We start from the raw sequence: 15313 nt of genomic DNA, 5'->3' as shown, positions 1-15313 counted from the left end.
TGAACTGTTGTTGTAGCCACTTTTGGTGCCAGGGACTGTGCTAACATGTTATGTTCATAATTGTTTAATTCTGACCACAACCCTAGGAGGCAGAAACCAAGCTCCCCGCTGCTGCGCCCCTTCAGAGACTGTCACAGGTGAGCTATGCCACCCTACCCTACCCCCGGCCAGGGGTCTGTGTTTTGGCAGGACTTCCCTTGTCATTTGGCTTTGGGAAGGGTTTGGTCTGTGGAAGCCACTGGCCCGGAGGGGAAACGACAGGGTACCCCCAGCATTGGCAGCTTTGGGCTCCATTTGCTGCTGTTGGTCCTCAACCCAGGAATGGTAGTGGGTTTCTGTCCTGCTTGCTTCACTTTCCCTAAGTAGCCAGTATTAAATTCTGTTTCAAATTCTTTCCATGTGACCACTCAGAAAAGGCTGAGGCAGGAAAACTGATGTAAATTCAAGCCAGCCTGGGCTACCAAGTGAGTTGAAGGTCAGCCTGAACTGTATAGCAACACTTTGTCTCAAAAACAAAAACAAAGCAAAAAACAAAAAAACACCTTACAGAAAATGATAGAAGGGCAAAGAAGTGCAGGCTGGTTTTGAACTCACCATGTAGCCTGGGTTGGCCTCAAACTCAAGGTGATCCTCCTGCTTCAGCCTTCCAAATGCTAGGATTATAGGTAGGTGCCACCATGCCCAGCAATAGATTTTGTTTGTTTGGTGCTGGGGCTCAAATTTACAACCTCACACTCGCCAGGCAAGCACTGTGCCGCTGAGTTGTATCCTCGTCCCAGATTCATTTTAAAGAAAACCTAGTTAACAATATGCAATATTACAACCATTGTCAAATTCCTATCTTCTTGTTTCATAAATCTATACTGCTATTGTTTTGGGTATGTTGCTGTTGTTTGTCTCTTTTGCTGTTGTTTTTCTTCTCTGTGTCTTTTTTTCTCTTAAATAAAAAAATGTCATAAAGAAACCTAGTTATAGGGGGCTCAGGATTTAGCTCAGCGGCATAAGCGTCTGCCTTGGAAGCAGGCAGTCATGAGTTTGATCCCTGGTACCGATAAAAAAACGAAAAAGACAGAAAAAAAAAAAACCTAGTTACACCTGATTGTTATGTGTTTTAAATTCTACTTTTTATACTTAAAATATTGTTGACACCTGTAGATACGGGCCACAACACCAGCATCTGCCTGGTAAGAGTTGTGAAATAAGATGAAGTAATACACACCAAACATCTGTATGCCTAACTGTTCAACAATAACATCTTCCCCGATTTTTTTTTTTCTTTTTCTTTTTAATGCCACTGAGCTAAATCCTCAGCCCCTGTTTTCGGTTTTTTGGTTCCCCTGTGTAGTTCAGGCTGGCCTTCAACTCAAGGTACAACCCAGGCAGGCCATGAACTCACAGGGATCTTCCCACCACCTCGCCCAGGCTCTTGACTGCTTTCAAGAGGGAGTTTGTAGCGCTTTCCGCTTCTGAGCCAGGTGATCCCGGAGGAGTGCGGAGGGTAGCACCTTTTCAGCTGCTGGCGCTCCCCTCCTCCTGCGCTGGTGACCGGATGGCCCAGCCGGCTTCTACGGCACACACATGCGCAGTGAACGTCAACTCAGCGCGATGCTCCCAAATCAATCGCGCGCCCCTGGAGACCTTGCTGGCACTGCTGAGAGTGCGAGGAGCTCTTGACACATGCACTCAGGGCCCGATTGGAGTGAAGATGTCTGCTCTGGCCTCAAGGGCAATTTTCTCCTGATTGAATTGCAACTTTCGATCTTAATGGAAAAGAAGCTGAGGGTAAAAGAGTTTTCTCCCTGAACAAGAAATTCTTGTTGTGCTTTGTGATAGGTCTGTAAAGGGGAGGAAGAGAAGGAAGGACTGGCCGGCGGCGGCTGAAAAGATAAGAAGTATAAAATATAAGTAACCTTTATTTCGGGAATGTGGGGAGAGACACCCCCGACCCCCGGGGCGCGGCATCTCCAACCCACCCGGGCCGGGATCTCTCCCTGGAACACGTGGAGTGAGGCACATAAGTAGCCTCGGTCTGGGGTGGACCCTAAGGGGCATTAGGGATGCACAGGTAGCCCATTGGTCTTAGTTTGGCGCCAGGGGCAGGTTTCTAAGGGTGGGGGTTAGGGTTACAGGTAAATCTCTAGGGGCGGGGGAGGCAGGAGCTCCCTAATTCCGGCTGAGGCTTTTTCTGGCTATAGTGTCCGGTCTGGGCCAGCAACCCTTTCACTTTGTTTGCTTTCTGAACTAGGGGGATGGGAGGGACCAAGTCTTACTGGCTGCGAAGGGGCTTTGTGGGGCATAGTTGGGGGTCAGGATGCTGGTTAGGATGGGAGCTCAGGAGAGAACTTTTCTCTACTTTTTTTTTTCAAATACTGGAGATCAAACAGTATTGTGCATATGTTAACATGGTAGCACACGCCTATAATCTCAGCATGAGGGAGGCTGAGCAGAAGAATCACAGAGAGTTCAGGGCCACCCTGAACTGCATAGCAAGATTCTGACAAGGAAAGAAAGAAAGAAAGAAAGAAAGAAAGAAAGAAAGAAAGAAAGAAAGAAAGAAAGCAAGCAAGCAAGCTATACATTTCATATCATTGATCTCAAATTTTTTTTTCCCTCAATGCTAAGGATTGAACTGAGGGCCTTCACAGGGAGGTATATCCCCAACGTTTTCTAAATTTTGAGACAGGTCTCACTATGTCACTCAATTGCCCAGATAGAGCCTGAAATTGTCATCTTCCTCCTTAACGTCATAGAGTACTGGGATCACAGGCATACGCCACCAGTGTGATATGCTTTTGTTTTTTAGATGCTAGGGATTGAATTGAGTGCCTTTTCACTGAGCTACATACTCCACACCACCCTTTTTTTGAGACAGGGTCTTTCTATGCAGTATCAGCTGGCTGTGAACACCTGTATAGCCCTTAACTCTGGCTCGCCCTGAGCTGTCAGTGATCCTCCTTCCTCAGCCTCCCGAGTGCCGGGATTACCGGTGTGCGTCACCACACCCAGCTATGCTTGACTTTTTTTAATTTTTAATTTTGAGATAGGGTTTTGCTGTGTAATCCAGGTTGCTCTCAAACTTGTGCTGCTTCTTTCTGCTTCAGCCTCCCAGAGTGCTGAGATTACCGGAGTGTGCTGCCATGCACATCCGGAGCCAAGTATTAAATCAGATAGTATGTGTATAGTCTCTTACCTAGTACCTGGTACAAAGAGTATGTCTGAAAAGTTTTAGTATTATTGTATCTGTGAGGATATTCCAAGGCTTGCTGCTAGAACAAATGCATAAAGTTATGTTGAAATGAAAGCAAACACCAGCTACTTGACTTAGCATCTTTGCAAAGACTGAGATTTGGCCACTATGATTTTCTTTCTCTTTCTTTTTTCTTTTTTTAATACATCAGGAATCAAACTCACGGCCTCATGTTTGCCAGGCAAGCACTGTGCTTCTGAGCTATTATCCTTAGCCCAAAAGTTACTATTTTCTTACAGTTGAGATGACTGATGAATGATTTTTAGAATAAATATTGAACTCTCAGAACTTGTCACACGACTCAAAGAAGTTTGTGTAGTACTTTTTAAGAAGGATAGAGGAAAGGAGTTCACAAATATAGAAGCTCAGCATGGACATGAAAGAAACATCTATAATTTAAAATTTTTATTCTTCTTTTTCTCAATTTTTAAAATTTTAGTACATGTTTGCAGCACATAATGATTACATTCCTTGTGGAGAGTTGGTATGTGTATGTATGCATTTCAGTTATTTCCTCCTCCATTCCCTCCATCTTTTGGTTCTCTTCCCATTTGCTAAAGATCTTTATCTCTATTTCCTTTTCTTTAGGGTGGGGTATTGGGAATCAAACTCACAACTTCTCACTTGTCAGGCAAATGCTGTGCTGCTGAGCTATATCCCTAGCCTCTATCTCCTATTATCTATCTTTTATTTTGCTCTTTATATCCTAGATTTCTCATATAAGAGAAACCATGCAATATTAAGCTGTGTCTCTAATTTATTTCACTTAACACTAGAACATAAAAATCTATAATGTCTCCAATGTTACGTTTCTATTGATTTTGTTCTGTACTGTTTGTTCAATTTTATTATGCCTGATGATATAGGCAATTCTCTTGAATATAACAAGAGGCATTATGGTAACCATTATTGATCGCCTTGTATTTTGGTTTTAAGTCATGTACTATGTCCATCCTTTTGTTTTGACTGACTCCATTTTGTTTTATCTCATTTGGTTTTATTCTCCTCAAAATGAAAAACAAAACATTAGGGTCTCAAGGTGCATCCATTTTTCTACAGATGATCCAAGTTTATCCTTATTTATGGCAAAGTAGCACTCTATTGTATATAAATATCACATTTTCACCTTTCATTTTTGTTTTGTTTTGAGACAGAGTCTCAATGCAGTCTCGATGTAATTCAGTATGTCTTTGAACTCACTATATAGCCCAGGTTGGCCTTGAACTCATGACAGTCCTCCTGTGTCAGCTTCCCAAGTGCTGGGATTACGGAGGTGCACATTCACCCAGCCACCACATTTTCTCAATCTAATCATCTGCTAATGGACAGATAGGCTACCTCCAAGATTTAGTTATTATGAATTGTACTGCCATATACATGGGTATGCACTGGTCATTGAAATATGATGTCTTTAACACTTTGGGGAAGACACCAAGAAGGGGAATAGTTGAGTAAAATAGAATTTCTAGTTTTAGGGTTTTTTTGTTTTTCTGAGATAGGATCTCCCCCTCTAGTTCAGACTGGCCTAAATTCACTATGCAGTCCAGGATAGTCTCAAACTCACGGTGAACTTTCTGCTCCAGCCTCCTAAGTGCTAGGATTTATGCCCAGTTTTTAGTTTTTTGAGGAATCTCTGTACTGATTTCCACAGTGGTTGTACTGGTTTACATTTCCCCCAACAATGTAGAAGGGTTCCTTTTCTCCAAAGCCTTGGCAGCTTTTATTATTCGTAAATCCATAAACATTTAAATGTCAAACCAAGAAGTCCTAAAAGATTATGGGTTTATTGTGTACCTCATCCCTAGTTCATACATGGAGGTGCTATGTTCCTATGTTCCCAATGCCTCAGAATGTGACCTTATATGAAAAAAAAAAGAGTCATTGCAGATGTAATTAGTTAAGGTTAGTTAAGAAGTCATAATGGGGAAGAGTGGGTGCCTAATTCAGTACAACCAGGGTTCTCATGAAAAGGAAGGAACTGAATGTGGACACACACTGGGAGAATGTTATGTGGAGAGGAAGAGAGAAATCAAGGTAACGCTGCTGCAAACCAGATGCACCAAAGATTGCCAGTAATGCAGGAGGAACAGATCCTGTCTCAGCCCTGGAGCAACAAGTCCTGCAGACACCTGGATCCTGGACTGTAAGGATGCATTACTGTTGTTTAAACCTCCCAGTTTGCAGTACCATGAATTCGTGAAGCAAACTGCTCCCTGGCTCTCTCAAGGGTAACTCATGCTCAAGCCCAGATATTTACCTCTTACCTTGAGCTATCAGTACTGTACTAAATCCCACAATGCACGCCATGTCTGCCTTCAACTTCACAATCCCAGTGAGCATGGCTGGTTTTTGGTTTGCCCATTTGCTTCCTCTGACTTAAAATTTTTCCTATGGGTTTTGTTTTGTTTTTATGACGAGACAGGGTATCACTATGTAGCTTAGTCTTGAACTCACTAGGTAGCCTAGGTTGGCCTAAACTTGTGACATTGCTCCTCCTTTGGACAGGGTTACAGGTGTGCACCGTCACACCAACGGTTTTACCTATATTTTAAAAGACTACTTCTTCTGGCCCCGAGTCAAGGCCAGCAGCTTCCTGATACTGTTGGTTTCAAGCAAGACCCTAAAGAGATGTCTTTCCATGGTCTGTTGGCCATTTCAGAACTTGGGCAGTGAAATGGTCAATTCATTAGAAAGAAACAGCTTGAAGCAACACCCCCCCATCCCTACCCCCACCCTGGTGAGGGCTGTGAGCTAGCAGGCTCCCATCCTTAGCCCAGGACGGAGCCTCCGGAGTTTACTGGGACTCGCCCATGCTGGACCTGGAGTGCCAGGTAACCAAGCAACTCCCCCCCCCCCCCCCCCCGCCGTTTTGTTTTGTTGAACTTCAATATACATGAAAGTACAGACAGCTATTTTGAAGAGAACGAGAGACTCTACAACAGCCATTAGTGACTTCCCTGCCATTAGTGACTTCCCTGTTGTTTGGTTTTGAAGACCTAAAACGCCTTTCTCATTCAGTTCAGATCAGTTTTATACTCTATTGTTTTGTATGAATTCTCTATATGTGAAGACATGGACAACTATTTGGAAGAAAACAAGAGACAATATGATAGACAGTGAAGATCTCAGGTCATCTAGCTTTGAAATTTTTATCTCTTACATTGCTTTCTTATGTCCTATTTTGTTCAGTTTTGTTGTGTTTAATTTTACCCTCTTTAAAAGTTAAAAAAAAAAAAAATAAAAGACTGCTTCTGAGTTAGATGTGGTATTGCATACCTGTAATCCCAGCTGGAAGGATGAGGCAAGAGGTTTGTAAGTTTGAGCAATCTGGGCAATTTAATGACTTGGTGAGAGCCTGTCTCAAAAACTTAAAAACGAATGAATGAATGACTAGAAGGGTGCTGAAGGGCCGGGGATTTAGCTCAGCGGCATAAGTGCCTGCTTGGCAAGTGCGAGGTCATGAGTTTGACCCGCGGTACAAAAAAGTTTGCAATTACTTAGCTAATTTTACCTTAGCATTTTTACATTATTATTACATTATTATTATTTACCTTAGGATTTTGCTAATTAGTAGTAATTGCTATATATTGATTGTTATGAATCAAAACTTTGCTAAGCACTTTGCATATGTTATCTCTTTAACGAGCCCTAAGAGAGCCATGCGTGGTGGCACATGCCTATAATCCCAGTACTCAGGGCGTGCTGAGGCAGGAGGATCATTGGAAGTTTGAGACCAGCCTGTGCTACAAGTGAGCTCAAGGCTGGCCTGAACTGCAGAGTGAAACCCTGTCTCAAAAAAAAAAAAAAAAAAAAAAAATCAACTCTGAGAGATAAAAACTATTATTACTTGAATTTTATAGATGAAGAATCCGACTCTCAGAGAATTAGTTTGTCTGTAACTGCACAACTATCAGTAAAGGAGCTGATCTTGGACCCCCCACAGGCCTGAGCCACAGGCCTTTCTTGTTACAACTCTTTTACCTCACACAGAAAAAGATCAAGGAAGGCGAGACCCTCTCCTTGTCTGTTTTAATCTCTCTCTCTCTTTCTCTCTCTCTCTCCCTCCCTATTGCCTCCTCCACTCCTGACAGGGTTTGGAGAAATTGCCTGAGCAGGAATTTGATTTTCCCGCTTCAGCCTCCCAGAGTGGGAGGGTTACAGACACACCACCCACCCCAGTTGGTTGTTTCTTTGTAACTGACGTGAAAGCTCTCAATTCATTCTGCCTGCACTGTCTAACTCAAAATGAAAGAATAGGGACTGACATATAATAAAGGCTCAGTACATGTCAGCAATTATTATTATTAATATTGTATTGAACATGTTCTCTTGGGTAGGAGGGTAAATCCCTAGTCTGAAGCTAATAGCAGATACTTAGAAATGTACTTGAGTCGACAAGACTAGAGAGGTAGGACCCTGGAAAGTAAAGTTGATCTGGGCAAAAGAGAAGTGAGAGAGGCTGAAGCCAGGCTCGGACGGGGAGTGGGAGAGAAAGCAACTGGCAGAGCGCCAGACTCCACTTTGCCTTGGTGTGGCTGTCCCGGGGGGCTGGGGGTGGGGGTCACCCTCTGCTCCTGATTGGTTAGGTCACCTGCTTTAGCCCTTACTTCCTTTCCTTTGGGGTGATGGGGAGGCTGAAGCTTGTGGTTACATAAAGCTTCCTGGAATTCATCCAGGAAAAGAGGAAGCATGAGAGGCCCCAACAAACAAAGATTCAGGTTTAAAGCAGGGGAAAGCAAGTGACTGTGCAGGCTGTTGGCATCTTGGAGAGGCTGGAGGGCACTGGTTTTAGACAGATGTAGGTGGAAGTCTTAGGTAACAACTTTGTTACCTTGAGCAGGTAACATATGGGCCTGAGTCTGCTGTCCTTTTCTGTAATAATGGTGATAAACTCAGCACTCTGGGAAGCCGAGGCTGCAGGATCACAACTTCAAGGGCAGTCTGGACAATGTAGCTGCTTTGTGAGTCCCTGTCTCAAAATAAAAAAGAAGGGTTGGGAAATGTAGCTCAGTGTGAAGGCCCAGGGTTCAATATCTAGTCCATTAAAAAAACCCTAGAAACCAGGAAGAATGGTGGCGCCTACAGGCACTTTATTTTATTTTAGTTTTTCTGAAACAGGATCTCACTATGGCATTTAGGCTGGTCTTAAACTCAACTCTGTAGGTCAGGCTGGCCTTAAGTTGACTGCGATCCTCTTGCCTCAGCCTCCCAAGTGCTGAGATTACAGGTATGCATCAATCACCATGCTCTACTCCATAGTCATTTTGTGAGGGCTTTGTGAGGTGATGTGTATACACCTTAGCTTAGCAAAGTGACTCATAAATAGCTATTACTATTGTTATTATTATTCCTAAGTGTTGTTACAGTTCGGTGTCTGCTCTGCCTGAATTCAGCAGCCTTCTCCTCTCCTTCCTATTCAGTCCTGCTTTCCTTTGCACTTCCCAATGGGCCTCTCTGGGCAGCCCCAGGACAGGGAAAGTATCTCTTCGTGACAAGGAATGGCCTTTATGTAGTTATTTATTTATGATTGCCTTTTTGTTCTGCAGCTGGATAAGGGCTGCTCAAGCCTTATCTGAGTCACATTCCATTATAAAATTATCAGCTCTATCCCAATTTGCGTGTGGCAGCCCTGGTGGTTGCCTTTGGCCCAATCAGAGGTCATCATTATACTTCCTGGTGCTCAGGGGACCCTAGGCAAGGGCTGAGGGGAGGTGCTGGCAGTCTCTGGGAATTATTTTCAATTAGGGAGTGCCAGACACACACAGCAGAGCAAGTCCAAGATTCCCTGCTCGCTCTAATTTGAGGGAGCAAATAATAGGCTGCATGAGGGCAGGACAGGGATGCAGGAGACTGGCTAACAGAGAGCAGTGGGCAAAGGAATGTGGTGTGATTGACCGCAAGGCAGTCACTAAATTTCTCTGAGCCTCAGTTCTCTGTGGGTTTTTTTTTTTTTGTCTTTTTCATTTTTATCGGTACCGGGGATCGAACTCACGACTGCCTGCTTGCAAGGCAGGTGCTTATGCCGCTGAGTTAAATCCCCAGCCCCTTTTCTTTTCTTTTCTTTTTTTTTTTTTTTTTGAGACAGAGTTTCTCTATGCAGTTCAGGCTGGCCTTGAACTCACTTTGTAGTAGCCCAGGCTGGTCTCAAACTTACAACAATCCTCCTGCCTCAGCCTAATAAGTTCTGGGATTATAGGTGTGCATCACCATGCATGGCTAGTAATTTCTTATATTATATTATTCTGAAGAAATATCCACTTTTACATTTAAAAAAAATCCAAATATCTAAAACAGAGATTCCATCTTATACCGGTAAGAATGGCTGTCATCATGAAGTTGAAAAAAAAACACAAATTCTGGCAAAGTTGTGGGGAAAAAGAGCCCTTCTACATTGTTGGGGAGCATGTAAACTGGTACAGTCATTATGGAAGTCAAGGTGGAGATGCCTCAAAAGGCTAAAAATAGAACTTCCATTTGATCCAACTAAAGCTCATCTAGTATCTTCCCCAAGAGTTAAATTTAAGGCATTACACTGATACATGAATAGCCATGTTTATAGAAGATCAATTCACATTAGCTAAATCTTGGAAATGGCTTTCATGTCCATCCACAGATGAATGGATAAAGAAAATGTGGTATATATGCACAATGGAGTACCACTTGCCCGTAAAGAAGAATGAATCTAAGTACTTTGTGGGAAAATGGATGTACGTTGAGACTTTAATACTTTGCAAAATAAATCAGACACAGAAGGTTAAATATCAAAAGGCTTCTCTTATCTGAGAAACTCTAAGTATAAATAATTTAAAGAGTAAAATAGAAGATGACAGGAAATACAGAGGTAGCCCTTTTGTAGATGGGCAGGGGATTTAGGGATACAGAGAGATTGGAAGGAAGGAAGGAGAATTAAGAGGCCCTGAGATACAATATGTCCATGTGATAACTCCGTGTGATGAATGTATTTATTATGTATTGCAAACATGTACTAGTATAAAAATTTAAAACATAAAAATACCAAATACTCCTCTCTGGGGTCAGATTTAGCTGCAGGTCCAGCCTGCCCCTCCTCAGCCCTCTGGAAGCAGTGGGTGCCTGGTGTAGTATTTCAGGGGGTACTCTGGGCTGCAGAATGGGATGTCTGGGGTGAGGAAGCTCCTTTGCCTGCAGCCTCTGCAGGAGCGCTGCTCCTGGGGATCTTCCCCAGAGACAGGAAGGGGCTGAGTCGCATGGTGACATCAGCCCTATCAACCCTCTCCTTCAACAGTTCTCAGCAATGACCTGGAAGGTGAGGACCCTTCAGTAGCTTTATGGAGCCATGGAGATGAGAAGCACTGGGAGTTGGAGGGTTGGGGTACTCAGGCTGGTCCATGGGGCTGTGCTCCCATCCAGCAGAGCCAATCCTGAAGCATTGCATGATACCCTGGGCCATCACCTTGGGGAGACGGAACTGGAGTTGGATGAGCTGCAAAGAAAGGGCTTTTATGCAAAGAAAGGGCTTTTCAAGTAAATTTCCACTTAAGTATGAGCTTAGATCAGTGAAGATGGGGTCATAATAGCTTTGATGGTCATCATAGCTATTAAAAACACATTTTTCCCTGGGCTGTGGCTGCCTTGTCATCTTATCCTCCTCCCACCAAGACTCTGACTTAACCCTTCCCAAGCATCAGGGAGGCAGGTTAGCATTGATCTGTATGTTCAACGTTGCAGTCCTTCCATATGCACAGGGGATGCTGCTGACATGCGCGACATCACCCTGGAGGGAAGGTAGGGGGTGTTGGGTAGAAAGCAACACCCTCTGCGCATTGCTCACTGTGACAATGGCAGGCGTGGCTCCCTGCAGATCCGCCTGTCTTGCCCATTCCCTGCATCATCCTCAAACACACAGGGCTTTATTTTAGCTCACTGTGCCCTAACTGCTGTCCCTATGCCTGTCTTCATGCTTGGACCAGAGATCTACCTGGCCCACTTATACTTGTCCTCCAGTTTGGACCTCCCTTTTTTAAGGAAGCTTCCCTGGCCTGGACCCATTCCCCCAACCTCAGCCAATTCAGAGCCTTGTACTGTTTCAATCACAACTGTGTGTGTGTGTATATATATATACTAAATGCTGCATTGCTGGGGATTTTTTTTTTTAAATTTTTGAGACTAGGTCTTGCTATGTAGTTCAGGCTGGGCTTGAACTCACTCTGATGTAGCCCAGGCTGGCCTCAAGCTTGTGGTGATTCTCCTGCCTCAGCCTGGGATTATAGGCATGCACCACTATCTCCAGCAGCTTTCTATTTTGAGACAAGGTCTCACCAAGTCATTACAGTGCCAGGCTGGGCTTGACTTGTGATGCTCCTGCTTTAGCCTCCCAGAAGGTTGAGTTGTGCACCACCATGGCAGGTTTCTATTGGTTATATATTGATGCATGATAATCCACCCCAACCAGGTATTGCTGATGATTCTGCAACTCTGGATGTGCACAGCCCCTCCTGGGGTCAACTCTGCAGTTGAATTGGGTTGACAGGGTGCTGACTGCTCTGGCATAGCCAGAATTGCAGGGAACAACTGGGACAGCTGGAATGTGTGGCAGAACTAAAAGCTAACCTGGGACTTCCTCAGGTGGTGGCTTCGGACCAGCAAGAGGGTGAGAGTTATAGCTGCTGAATTTGAGGCTGAGGTTCACACACAAACCTGCATTCTACTGGTTGAAGTGAGTCACAGGGCAAGTATAGATTTCAAAGGGAGGCTCGCAGGTGCATCTCTTGATGCCACATTGTAAAGAGGCACTTATCCAGCGGTGGGACAACTCACGACAATCTTTGTCCACATTCTAGCATAGGCTTCTTATGTAGCTCCTTGGATTTCTCCTTCACTGCCATGTCATAACTGTTACTAAATAGTTCCCATTTGAGAGGCTGAGACAAGAGGATCATTACAAGTTTGAGACCAGCCTGAGCTAGTGAACTTAAGGCCAGCCTGAACTGCATAGTGAGACCTTAGCTCAAAAAGACAGGGAGAAGAAAAAGAGGAGGAGGAGGAGGAGGAAGGGGAAGGGGAAGGGGAAGGGGAAGAAGAAGAAGAAGAAGAAGAAGAAGAAGAAGAAGAAGAAGAAGAAGAAGAAGAAGAAGAAGAAGAAGAAGAGGAAGAGGAAGAAGAAGAGGAAGAAGTAGTCAAGTATGGTGGCACATGCCTGTAATCCCAGCACTCTGGGAGGTTGAGGCAGGAGGATCACAAATTTAAGCCCAGCTTGAGCAATTTAGCAGTTTAGTGAGACCCTGTCTCAGAATAAGAAAACAAAAAAGGCTGGGCATGTAGTTCAGTGTGAAGGTTCTGATTCAATCCCCAACACCGACAAATAAGACAAGATAAAATAAAATAAAATGTTACTTTGACTGCTTGTCTAATGTCATTCTCCTCCATAGGGAAAAATACCCCTGAGTGTAGCGCTCCGCTTCTTTTCAGTCTATTTCCAGAGCTTGTACACAGTAGGGGCCACTTAAGTACTCAACTGATCGACTGACAACGCCCATTGCTCTGCCCCCCACAAAGAAATGATAGGGGCCAAACAACACTACTGCCAAAGTGCAGGATATGCCGGGAACTGACTGTTACTTCCCCCTTCATCCGGTCAAGACTGAGTTCTTCCCAGTAGTAGCCAGCCCTCGCCCTACCTTGGGTCTCTAGTGTTGGGCGGGTCCCACAGTTTTTCAGCAAAAGCTTTTCTCATCAAGCCAGTGGAGAGCGCGGAGGGAGGAATAGTGCCACCTGCAGGCCAAACGCGTCATCGCAGCGGAGGGGTCGCTCTCGGGTTGGCCTTCTCCCAGTCTCCCAAGTGCGCGCAATGGGGGTAAACTGTTAAGAAAGCTAGGATGTGGGATAGGACCGGAAGTTGTATTTAGCAGATGGTGTCTCTCTTGTTCTTTGCTATTGTTTTTAATAATGTTCTAAGACCATGGAATATATGATCATATTATGTCATGTGCTATATATGTATATTGGGTATCAGGGATGGGACGGAGGACCTTCACACTAAATTGCCCGGGTTGGGCTCAAATTTACAATCCTCTTGTCTCAGTCTCCAGTGTGCTTGAACATGTGTCACCACGCCCAGCTAAAATCAACTTTTAAAAATATCAAAAGGGGGGCTGGGGATTTAGCCCATCGGCATAAGCGCCTGCCTGGCAAGTGCGTGGTCGTGAGTTCGATCCCTGGTACCAATAAAAAAAAAATCGAAAGAAAGGCTGGGGATACAGCTCAGCAGCATAGTTCCTGCCTGGCAAATGCAAGGTTTGTGTTCAATTTCCCATATCCTCCTCAACAAGATAAATTTAAAATATCAAAGAATGCTATTAAGTTGACTATTACTCAGATTAAAAAATAGAATGTCAGTGTTTTTATAAACTTCTTGAGACTTAACTGCACTGTTAGTCAGCTGTTTTTCCCTTTGCTTTTTTCCTTTCTTCTTCATTTCTCTTTTTTCCATTCATTCACTTTTTTTTTTTTTTACCGTTCTGCCATTTTATAGCTATGGAGCCTATAACAACTTATTTTTCTTTTTTAAAAAGATAATTTATGGGGCCAGGATATAGCTCAGTGGCACAAGCACCTTCCTGGCAAGCACAGGGTCCCAAGTTCGACTCCTGGTACCAATGAGAGAGAGAGAGAGAGAGGGAGAGAGAGAAACATTAAATTCTTATGTATCTCAGTATTCTTATCTGTACAATGGGAATACTGTATTAGCTTGTACAAGTTAATGAGATACTGATTGGGTAGGGTTAAATGAGGGTTAACTCAGTGATTGTCTTGTATTTGGCACTCAATAAGTAGAAGCTGTTTATATAATTATTACTATATTTTAAAATATTTTCTTTCCTGATAGAACTCTGTGGTCTAATGGAAATAAGTATGAATTTTGGAATCAGAGAGACTTGGGTTCATCTTGTGGTTCCAATATTTTCCAGTAGGGTGTCATTATGGAAGTCATTAAGCCTCTTTACCTATAATATGGGGTGTTGGCACCGATGGTCAAAACTGATTACATGAGCCAGATGTTGTGGTACTGTCTTTAATCTCAGCACTTGGGAGGCTGAGTCAGGAGGACTGCCGTAAGTTAGAGGCCTGGGCCTTGCCACTGTGTTATATTCCCCAAATGGAGGGATTTAATTATTTATTTGGGGAACTTTTTTCGTGACAGCCTTTTACTATGACACAGTCCAGGCTGGCCTCTGTGCCCAGTGCCAACTCTTTTTTACTTTTTTTGAAACTAGAGTCTTTGAAGTTGCCTAATTGCCCAGGCTATGATTCTCCTTCCTTGGCCTTCCAGAAATTGGGATTACAAGTGTGTGCCACCATGCCCAGTTTATCCCTTCCTTCCTTTAGAGCAAACCCAGGGCCTCAGATATGCTTGGCAAAGGTTCTACTAAGTGCATCCCCATCCCTCTTCATGTGAAATCTGAGAACACTAGAGTTTGGAGTCAGATTTGGGTTGCAGTCTGACATTAGGAGGGCTGACAGACAAGGAGGGAGGGGCCAAGACAGCAGTGTTGCCAGCTAGTTAGAGAAAGCCTCCAGTGTACCACATTTATCACCAGTTGTTGGGTCTTAGACCCAGACTGACCCCACAGGGCACACACAGGCCTTGTGCGTTCCTTCCCATCTGCATTCCTGGTGGCCACCACTGACAGCCCCTTGACACTGGGAGGGGAAATGTTCCTAAAAGACTCTTGGCTGGCATCTGGTTTAAATTAAGAACAAATCTTTTTCAATTTTCTTTCATAAGTTCCTTACATGATTAAAGTCCCTAGGAAAACACACACTGACCATCTGAAAAGGACAAAAGGCACTTTACAGTTCCAACGTATACTTTGCAAAGAATTCCACCTACACCTCTGTGTCACCTTTGTATCTTTCATCAGAGGCACAAAGAACTGAGGACAAGGAAGTGACTGGCAGATTTCTCACTGCTCAGTGATGTCAACTGTCCTCATTTTCCCTTAAGTTCTGCTTCCTTTCCATAAAATTAGGATGATAGAGCTGGATATGGTCCTGCATACCTGTACTACGCAGGAGGCAGAGGTAGAA

The 15313-nt window shown here is 43.9% G+C and overlaps 1 non-coding gene across 1 annotated transcript; it reads left to right on the top strand.

Moving 5' to 3' along the window:
• Nucleotides 1-5812: 5812 nt before the first annotated feature.
• Nucleotides 5813-5949, top strand: LOC111753732 (small nucleolar RNA SNORA2/SNORA34 family). Its single transcript, XR_002788526.1, has one exon. It is a non-coding gene; the product is annotated as a small nucleolar RNA SNORA2/SNORA34 family (small nucleolar RNA).
• Nucleotides 5950-15313: the final 9364 nt, after the last annotated feature.

Source organism: Cavia porcellus, unplaced genomic scaffold (assembly GCF_034190915.1).
Source record: "Cavia porcellus strain 051 isolate PalLab524CR breed Dunkin Hartley unplaced genomic scaffold, mCavPor4.1 scaffold_21, whole genome shotgun sequence".
Taxonomy (NCBI): domain Eukaryota; kingdom Metazoa; phylum Chordata; class Mammalia; order Rodentia; family Caviidae; genus Cavia; species Cavia porcellus.
This window is presented reverse-complemented; position numbering and strand designations above follow the sequence as displayed.